This window comes from Castor canadensis, chromosome 8 (genome assembly GCF_047511655.1).
Source record: "Castor canadensis chromosome 8, mCasCan1.hap1v2, whole genome shotgun sequence".
NCBI lineage: Eukaryota > Metazoa > Chordata > Mammalia > Rodentia > Castoridae > Castor > Castor canadensis.
In genome coordinates this window covers 93,236,398-93,246,820 of record NC_133393.1, presented here as the reverse complement: position 1 = coordinate 93,246,820, position 10,423 = coordinate 93,236,398, and the positions used below count along the sequence as shown (strand labels likewise).

Here is a 10,423-nt window from a genome sequence, read left to right as displayed (position 1 = left end):
ATCTTCAATATTTTCTTATCACTTCTGTGTTCCTCTTAGTGTATTTGATATGTTCTTTGTATGTTGTTGAAGTGATATGCTGTTGAAAAAATAATATTTTTATTGTCTTAATCTTTAAGATGTGTCTTGATATATTGTGTCTATGTTTGCCAGATGAATGTCACTCAGCTTTTAAGACTAACAAATATTTATAGCTTATCATTTATAAATGTAAGTTCTTTTGCCTTATAAAACTGTACACCATTCAGTTGTTATTTGGTAAGCAAATAATATGGTATGTAATAACATCTTTTCCAGAAACTATTTTTAAATCATTTAGCAGAGAATAAATATGAAGTTACCAAAATGTAATAGATAAAAATATGTATATGCCCATAATAGAAAATATGGCTTTAATACTTAAAAGCCAGATAATAGTTGATAGAACCCTGTGTGCATCTATGCTCTTGCATCCTTTCTATTATAATTTTTAAAAATGTCACATTTCAATTTCTTACAGTAGGAAGTGAATGCTACTATAGAAAAGACTTGTTATTCCCTGAGTCTTCCTATGAAAGTAGTCATATTCCTTTTCTTATCATATACTTTTGCAAATTTCCTATGGATTTCCTTTTAAAACTTTTCTCTCCACTCCCTGCTTTATGCATTAAAAGCTGGTTGTTAAATTTCATGCACATTACCATGCAGTTATTTAATTCTGTTGCATGGAAACCTTTTCCATTTTGCTCAACACTGTCTATTCTTAAATATGTGACAAGAAAATTTTCCCTGACCACTAAAGCAATTCACTTCCAGAGGGCTCTGTCCCTTTTTCATTTTCTGTGTGTCTTGGTTTGTCTCATATGAACTACACATCTCTGTCCTGTCATTAGGTTTCTTCATTTGATTGTGAACTTGTTAAATACAGAAATGACTTATGCCTAGAAGTTTTCACAGGGTCAAGAATGCATGAAATTTCAATAAGCACTGATTTGATTAATAAATCCCCAGAAATACATAAATTGTAAAAGTATACTATTTAATTTTTGCAATTTCAGTTTTTCTGTAAAAAGGGAAAATTCTCAAGAATAATTTGTCAATTTAGTGCATTTTTAGATGGATACAAAATACTAATTATTCAACCCAGAGCAAACCATGAATAAATGTATCATTCATCTACCCTACAGATAGATGATAATGACTCACATTCCACCCCTCTGTCCCAGTGCCATACAGAATTTCTGATTCTCTCTATATATACTCTAAAATATTTCCTCAAGTAAATATTATATTTTTATTTCTTCTTATTACATTATATTTTATTGTTGCACATTTTATCCTTATCCTCAAAGCACATATTACTGACTCAAGATAAACAATGAATTCCAAAGACATATATAGAGAGTCAGCTCAAAATCTGAAAGCATAGTTTTTGTAAAAACAAATTATGGGGCAATCATCATCTGTATGGAAAAATGAAAATGAAGTAGGGAGAAAACCATTCCAAAATCAACACCTGAGCAAGCCATTACACATAACCCACTATAGACCACTATACATTTAAACTATAAATACAGGGGATTTAAATGAATAAAATATTTCTAGTATCCAGAGCAACATTCTTCACATCATTGCTTCACTAAATCATTATAACACCCAGGTCATTAAGTTATAACACTGTTAAAGTAGAATGAAGCAAACATACTTTGCTCTCTGGGGTCTTATGTTTTTTGACATCTGTGTTTCTAAGCGTGTAAAGCAAAGAACCTGATGTGGGAGTGACTAGGATATATCATAAGGAGGCTACACTTTATTTTGATGACTTTCTTACTTCTGTAACTTCATTAAATTTTCCTTTGCAATAATTAACATTAGACAAAATTGTGAAAACCTGTATTCAGGGAATGTCTACTTAAAGTGTTTGCTGATCTCTATCTCCCATTTTAGTTTTTTGAATTAGGATCCAGCAACTAGCAGAGCCTCAGAGTGATCCCCAATGCTTGGCATGTTCAGAATACAATTTTCCAACAGTGCATAATCAGTGAAGGTTACCTAATGCTTATTTTATTTCTTATTTATATAGCAATTCAAAATACTTTCTCAATGTGAATATTTAATAATCATTGAAAATACTAATGAGACTAGTTATGAAAATGAAAAATCTTTTATTCAACAAACTAGGCCATTCCTGTCATTTATCCATTATTGTTTGTAGGAAGGAAGGGCAATCCTAAACAAGCACTGTTTAGGCAGCAGGTATAATAAAATATAGAACACTGTTCAACAATACAAATCAATTCTGTGAAATAAAATGTAATTGGCTATCAGTGAGAGGGATCATCATTACAAATGCTACTGTAATGTCTCAGGCATCTCCCACACCCAGCACTTTCAGAATTTATCAAATTTCCTCAGAGGGAAAGAAAAAAAGTAACATTTGGGAAGGGCACACTATGTGGAAAAACTTCTTGTAATATTTTTTATTGTTTAGAAAATATTAAATAATGGTCAAAGAGTTATGAAATAAATTGGCAAAATAGAGTAGACAGAAGAAAAGTAAAGACTTAGAGTCTCTTTGACATCTTCATTTTCAGATAATAAATAAAAGGATGTGAGTGAAAAGGTATAACAGGAAGTTGCACTAGGAGGCCACTTTGCTCAGTTCAGAAAAATTTGTCAGTGATAAAGTACATCAAATGAGAGCACCATACAGTATACTTACAAATCTTAGGTGAGAACTGCAAATAAAGACTTTCTTTACATCCTTCAGTGGAGTGTATATTTAGTACTGTGGACACAGTGCACATCATAGGCAAGATAATGAATCCAGGTGAGGAAAAAGATACCATTTTATGGATAAACACATCAGAACAAAGTAATCTCTGAAGTGGACAGTTATAGTAAAATGGTCAATGCCCAAGCCCAAGAAGCACAAAAGGATAGAGTAAATGTCAGGCTGTTCTGAAAAACTGAACTGATACAGCCACAAACATAGGAGCCTGCTACCACCTGAGTGTAGACATCTAAACAGAATAGAAGAGTGGATTGCAGATGGCAATGAAGCAGTCATAAGCCATGGCTGTCAGGAGAAATCCCTCAGTGACAATGAAAAGTGCAAAGAGAAAGAACTGGGCCACACAGACTGCAGAGGAAATGGACTTGCTCTTTGACCAGAAGTTGGTAATATCCTTGGATAAATGATTGAGGAATAGAAGAAATCAATAAAGGAAAGATTGCTTAGGAAAAAATACATTGGTGTGTTTAGTCGGGGATCAGTCACAGTAACAGTCATCATCCCAATATTCCCCAAAGGATCATGGCATATACAAGCAGAAATAGCAGGAAGACGAGAAGATGGTGCTCAAGGCGCCTTTTGTAGCCTACAAGAACGAAACCAGTCATTTCTGAGTGATTGCTTGTTCCTCTGTAACTCATGGAAAGAACCCAATGAGAGGCACAAGACAAATTAAGCCTTGATCTCTTGGCTTGAATTCTAATAGCATTAATATTTTAAGAGTAGAAATATAAATTCATAGATTAATTAAATATTGCACATAAAACAATTTGCATATGAAGAAACATGAATTTGGATTACTTATCTCTTGGGCTCTGAGGTTGTATGTTTATCAAGCACTGAAAGAAGTTCTTTGTTTTTGACTTTAAATCATGTTTTTGCAGGGATTTTATCAAGAAAGTAGCATTTTTTTATGTATCATTCTAGCTACAGTCTGAATTTCTACTATGATTATAGTGAAATTATCACTATTTAAAATAACGCATGATATATTTTACCTATATACCTAATAAAATAGATATATTAAGGACAATCCTTCAATGATAATGATTGTCATTGTACTATAATAACCAAGTCTGTGTTTGATTCATTACAGGACAGTAGCAAATACTTTTGAATTTTACCTTGTTCTACTTTGATCTATTTAATTTTTATTACTGCAGCAATCTTTGAAAATAGAGAAAACACAGAGCTTATTAATGGGAAATTATAATTAAAAATTGGCAAGTTAGAATAAAACTTTAAGCTTAGAAAAATAGGCTATTTTCAAGTGCATATTGATTTTCTTGGGTTAACACCATTAATTTTATTGCCTCAGTATGAATATTTCATTTCCACTAGTATTTGATTAATTAAAAGATACCATACTTGTTAGGCCTTTTTTTGAGATATTATGGTTTGGGTACACATTGTCTTCAAATAGGCTCATATTTCTAAAGACTGCCCACAATTGGTGGATCCAGTCAGATCATGATTGAAATTCTTAAAGGACTGAGAATATTATGGCATTATTGGGAAGTGGGACATAATTGAAGAAGCAGGTTACTGGGGGTATGCCCTGGAAAGACATGTGTTGTTCCCAGTCCCTTTCTGTCTTTTTGCTTCCTGGCTGCCATGAGGTGAGCATCTCTGCTCCATCACAAGCTCTCCACCATGATACTCTCCTTCCCTACAGGCCCAGAAGCAGAGAAGCCAAGCAACCATGGACCAAAACCTCTGAAACAGTGAGCAAAATTAAATTTTCCCTCCTTCTTGTTGGTTTTCTTAGGTGATTTTTATAAGGTTGAAGTGTATCTCTTCATTATAGTTTTAAGTCTTCTACATAACGGAAACTACTTTATTTTGTCTTTTCAGTATGTGTCTGTCACCATTACAATAGACTATGAAACATTAAAGAATTTCCTCAGAATAATGAGAACTTATATCACATGAAGCTGGTTTACTCTATACAAAATGGATGAAAGGAATTGAAGATGTTTAATTTGTGGTTAAATACAAAATATATTTTTATGATTTAAATTATTTCTTTCAGTGCATATATCCAGAATTTTAACATGATAGTATTAGGGTCTAAATGTTGGACAAAAATGTCTTGAAATAGTGTAAAGTTTGGAATTTATGTTATTTTTATGCTGTCACATCATTTTTACTAGTGGCATATTTTATCAGGTAGTATACTAATTGATTCCACTTAAGTGTTTAACTTAAATACAATGGAAATGATGGGATGTCTCATGGTCACACCCATGTTAGTTTAATTAATGAAAAAAAAAGGAAATTCTTGAAGGAAACTAGAGAAAAATGTCAAAATATGTATTAATTAACACAAGTGAAATAACTGTGGAATTCTCAGAAATGTAGGGGCAAATGACAATGGAACCACTACTAACATATTAGGAGAAGACTGAACAAAAAGGAATGTGGTCAAAGCACCTACAAGGTTGCAATGTTTCTGTAATTAAGTGAAAATGCATTACTAAATCAGATAGTCTGTAAAAACTTAAGTGTCTACATTTATCCCTAGGTGAACATTTAAAGTGACACAAACTGATTTATCAAAAATTAATGTATTTATTAAAACAGAATTCTAAAATATGTCTATATTTTGGATAGATATATTATATAGAAAGTTTTCAAATTGAGACAAAAGCATGACTTTTCACTTTGACTTATACATGGCAGATATAGAAGTTTTAGATAGTATTGTATACTTGTGAGCTACTTGTTATTTATTGTTTTGTACTGCAACAGACATTTTTAAATAACTTGTCATAGGAAATAAGAAATTTCGCATAGCATTGTTTTAACATGTGAATGAGTAAATTTACTATATCTGAAAGTATCCAATGCTCAATCATACTCATGAATTTTTTGTTTTATTTATTTATTCAGAACTTCCTGCCCTCTGGCTCTGTGTTTCCAGAAACTCCCAGATGTCTGGAAACTTAACACCACTTCTTCCCATACTTAATTTCAAAGATGATTGTCCACTCTTGCTATTCTCTATGCTACATCAATATCCACCTTATTTTACTCCAGTGCTACCATTGAATATTGCTTATTCTCTGTGTACATTTTCCTCTAATTAATACCAATGTAGTACATTTACAGTACAGGTAAAAATGAGTAAAATTGAGGAGTATAAATCATTCAAATGAAATTGCTTAATATTGCTCTGTGTAAATCATGAATATAAAAGGTTCAGATACTAATCATTCAACAGTGTCTGCTTATTAGTTTGTTTTATAAAGAACATTAACTCTCTAGTACTCTAGAGAACTTTTTTAACTTTCCAAAGAGCTTACACATTTACCAGTCAACAATTTCTCTATTTAGTTTTCTTTTTTGCATTATGACACAAAGTATCTTATTGATGAGAGAAACTTTTAATCCTCAGTGACAACCTTACCTTGTAGAGAGAGTGCCCACCATTTTTGTTTTCCTCCCCATGAGAATTTCTCTCAGGATTCATCTCAGGTCTGTTTGTTAGGTAAATCAATGAAATACTAAGGGAAACCAAAGTACAGCAACAATATTAACAGATGAGCTATAATTCTGTTGGTATTTGTTCATGTTAGAAAATTTGAGTCACCATCTGGAAGGAAGGTAATGAAATCTGTTGTGGAAAAACTTCCCAATATCAAAGGTTTGTTTCTTTTCATATTTTGACTCTTCATGAATATAATTGAATTTATGTATGGTATGGTGCTTACTAGCATGAAAAATAATTGTTCTTGAGAATAACTCATATTTATCATTCTCTCTCTTTTCTTGCACTAGTCAACTCTGTGGCAAAAAATGTTGACAGAAATATTGACTGGCTACTATTAGAAGGCAGAAAGATAGTAAATGTAACTTCTGGCAGGGACCATTAACTACGATGTGAATTCATATTTTACATTAACAACAGAAATATTGAAGCAAAGGTAAGAAATATAACAAAAGCTATCTAAAAGAAAGAAGTGTAAAGGGGCTGGGCACAGTGGTTTATGCCTATAATCCCAGCTTCTCAGGAGGCAGAGATCAGGAGGATCACAGTTCCAAGACAGCCTAGGAAAATATTTTGCAAGATCCCATCTCAAGCAGTAATCTTTATGTGGTGGCATGCACCTGTAATTCCTGTAAGCTATGTGGAAGCATATATAAGAATATTACAGATTGAGTTTACCTCCAGCAAAAAGCAAGTCCTTACATAAAAATAACTAAAGTAAAAAGGCATGGGTGTTTGACTCATGTGGTAGAACAAGACCCTAAGTTCAAAAACCTAGTACGATGACAGAGAGAAAGAGAGAGACAGAGAGAGTGAGAGACCGAGAGAGAGAGAAACCATAGCAATGACAATGAACATAACACATTTTATAATTATTTATTTATAATTTCATGAATTTACTATAATACTATTTGTATAAATGTTGTAAATTTACATACTTTTATAGTTAAAACATTTCAGTAGAGTATAAATAATTGAATTTATTGTTTATATTTTCTTTTCCATTTTATGATATATAGTTGTATAGTTAGCTAGTATGTTGCTTAATCTTATTACTCTAAGTAAGTCAATTAGATCTGTTTTATTGTCTTGGTTTCCTAAATCATAAAATTAGAATAAAAATGTCTCCCCTGTGTTTTATTTTAGAATATTTCATAGTCACCATAGGGTAAGTCTAAATAAAGAAGTTGAAGATTGTGTAAATATTGCTCCCTCTCATTTTCATTTATAGTGATCTTTAAATTGTACTGTGTGTTTTCAATCTTCCATATGCATGTGTCTTTGCATTTATAATTAGATTTCTTTCTAGGAAAAAAACAACATCTTTGCCTAAGATCTTAGAAATCTCCACAAACATTTCTATACTCAAGAAAGAGTCAAAGGAGGGAGAAAGGAAAGAAGGAAGAAGGAAAGAATGAAGGAAGAGAGGAAGGAAGAAAGCAAGGAAGGAAGGATTTCCTTACATGAAGGCTTTCTTCTCATGTAGAAAGACACACATAATGCTATATGTTATTTTAAGGCTTCCTTCTCACGTAAGAAAGATAGACATAATGCTATATGTTATTTTTCTATAGTAAATGAAAACTAAGTAATGATTAGAAATTAAATGAGACCCATTTGAACTCTATTTTCATTGTACAATTCTAGAATATACTATACCTTCATACATTATATGATGTGGGGTATGTTATAATGTCTTTGTAAAATATATTCCACTTAGGAAGGAAACTTTAAATAGCACTCAACTGATGGTAAAATTAAATAAAAATTCTCCTGACTCCAGACATTTTGCTGGAATCTCCATTTCCCATAAGCACACTTAAGATACTCTGTATTCCTTGCAGGTGAATATCACTGAAAAGGTTTACAAATCAGATTGAATTTATCACTAGGAGAAATTTTAAATATAGTAACACACACAGTATGTTTACTAGTGTCTTATAAAATATTGGGTCAATATAAATAATTTATTATAGATATAATAAATTTTATTCTACGCTAATTTGTCAGGCGTTTCATCATAAACAAGTATTCTGATGACTCATTTCTTTCAATTTTATTGTCCCTCCAGGTCTACCTATATACCTGCTATGAGGAGAGAGCTGAATAAGAATAACTGAGGTGACTGATTTCTTTCTGCTGGGGCTTAGAACCTCTCAAAAGCTACAGATCCTCTTGTTCTTAGTGTTCTTGATCACACAATGACAATGACACAGTCATTGTCGTGGGGAACATCAGCATGATAACTGTCACTAAGATGGACTTCAGACTGGAAACACCTATGTATTTTTCCTTAGAAATTTGTCCTATTTAGATCTCTGCTATTCCACAGTCATTGCTCCAAAAATGTTAGCTAATTTCTTGAGCACTGAAAAGAAAATTTTATACAATGACTGTTTGGTCCAACTTTTCTTCTTTGCCTTGTATGTTACTGTTGAAGCCTTTCTTCTGTCTGTGATGGCATTTGATTGGTTCTCAGCCATTTGCTCCCCTCTCCTTTACCTTGTGCAGATGTCACACAAAGTCTGTGTTCAGTTGGTAACTGGGTCCTATATCTGTGGTTGCATTAATTCTGCAGTACATACAGGTTTTACTATCAATTTGCGTTTCTATGGAGAAAACAGACTGGACCATTTTTTCTGTGATGTCTCAGCCTTGAACAAGATCTCCTGTGCTGACACATTTGCCAATGAGATTGTGCTGTTTATTCTCTCTGCTCTCATCATTATTACTACCTCCACTGTCATTCTGGTTTCTTATGGGTATATCCTCTCTACTGTTCTAAAGATTCCCTACCCATGGCAGGAGAAAGACTTTCTCTACCTGTAGCTCCCATATAGCAGCCGTGAGTTTATTCTATGGAACTGTGTTCTTCATGTATGCCCAGCCTGGGACCATGTCTGCACCAGAGCAAAGCAAGATCATAGCTGTGTTCTACACTCTTATAATACCAATGCTGAACCCTCTAATATACAGTCTGAGAAACAGAGATGTGAAAGATGCTGTGAAAAGATTATTATCTGAGAAGTCATCCTTTCGGTGATGTTTATGAAACTTATGTACTGGCCAGTTTGATTTCTAAGGGACCTTGCTATAAAATTATTGGATGTGGAAGATGATTTTATATGTGGCAACATGCCATTGTCTACGCTTTATAAATAATATTTCTAATAATATATATACATGCATCATTATTCTGTTTGCCTAGAGTATATATATGTTTGTTTTCATTTAATATTAAATTAATTACATTATCACTTTCATTTTACTTTAAGAAGTAAATATTTGTTATTTCTATATGATCATTAAAATAATATCATATCTGTGTGTATTACTCTTTAAGTTATTTACAAAGTGAGACAAATTGCCTTGGTGGCACAATGGAGTGGTGATGATTATATAGAATGCTTTTGACTCAAAGGCTTACTGTTTCCCAGGGATCTAGGTTTACATTCTTGTAACTTGGACTGTCAAACTAAATTTCCTTATCTGTAAAAAAGGAACCCATGGTATATCAGTCAAGGAGCAATTCTTCACATAAAAATTGTGATTGTAACATTCTGCTGTTTTATTTCCTCATTCTCCTCTGAATATAAAGTATTCAATTATAAAATAAAAATTGATATATAAGGGTCACATAATATATACATAGATGGCTTTTATCACAATTTTTAAATGAAGAAATTGAAGAACCAGCAGCTGAGGCAACTTTATAGAGCCAAATGCATATATAGCTACAAAATTTTAATTATCCAAATTCTTCTAAAAGGATCAGACTAAAAATGTAATTACACAGCCTAGAAGCTATCATTCTTGAATACAGTTGTAGGCATGGCATAAGTTCTGGAACAAAACAAATTTGACTCTTCTGTCATTACTGGTATAATCTCTATTTTCTTTTAACATTTTAATTAACTTTTGTATAAATCAGTATAATACATATGTAAATTTTTGGATTTTCAAAAATTATTAGATATACTTTCTCAAAATCAGATAATTGTTACCAGTTATATATATTTATTTAAATTTACTTTTATATGTTTATTTTTCCTACCTAGTCTAGATTGAGACTCTGACTCAATTTCTTTTCCATCATTTGCTGATTTTTCTAAAATACAGGGAAGAGGTGAGAGTTTTTGTCCTACTTTCTTAACATTTAT

General features: G+C 32.2%; 1 pseudogene; it reads left to right on the top strand.

The window, feature by feature from the left end:
- Positions 1–3,054: 3,054 nt before the first annotated feature.
- On the top strand, positions 3,055–9,306 carry LOC141425933 (olfactory receptor 9S13-like; annotated as a pseudogene).
- Positions 9,307–10,423: the final 1,117 nt, after the last annotated feature.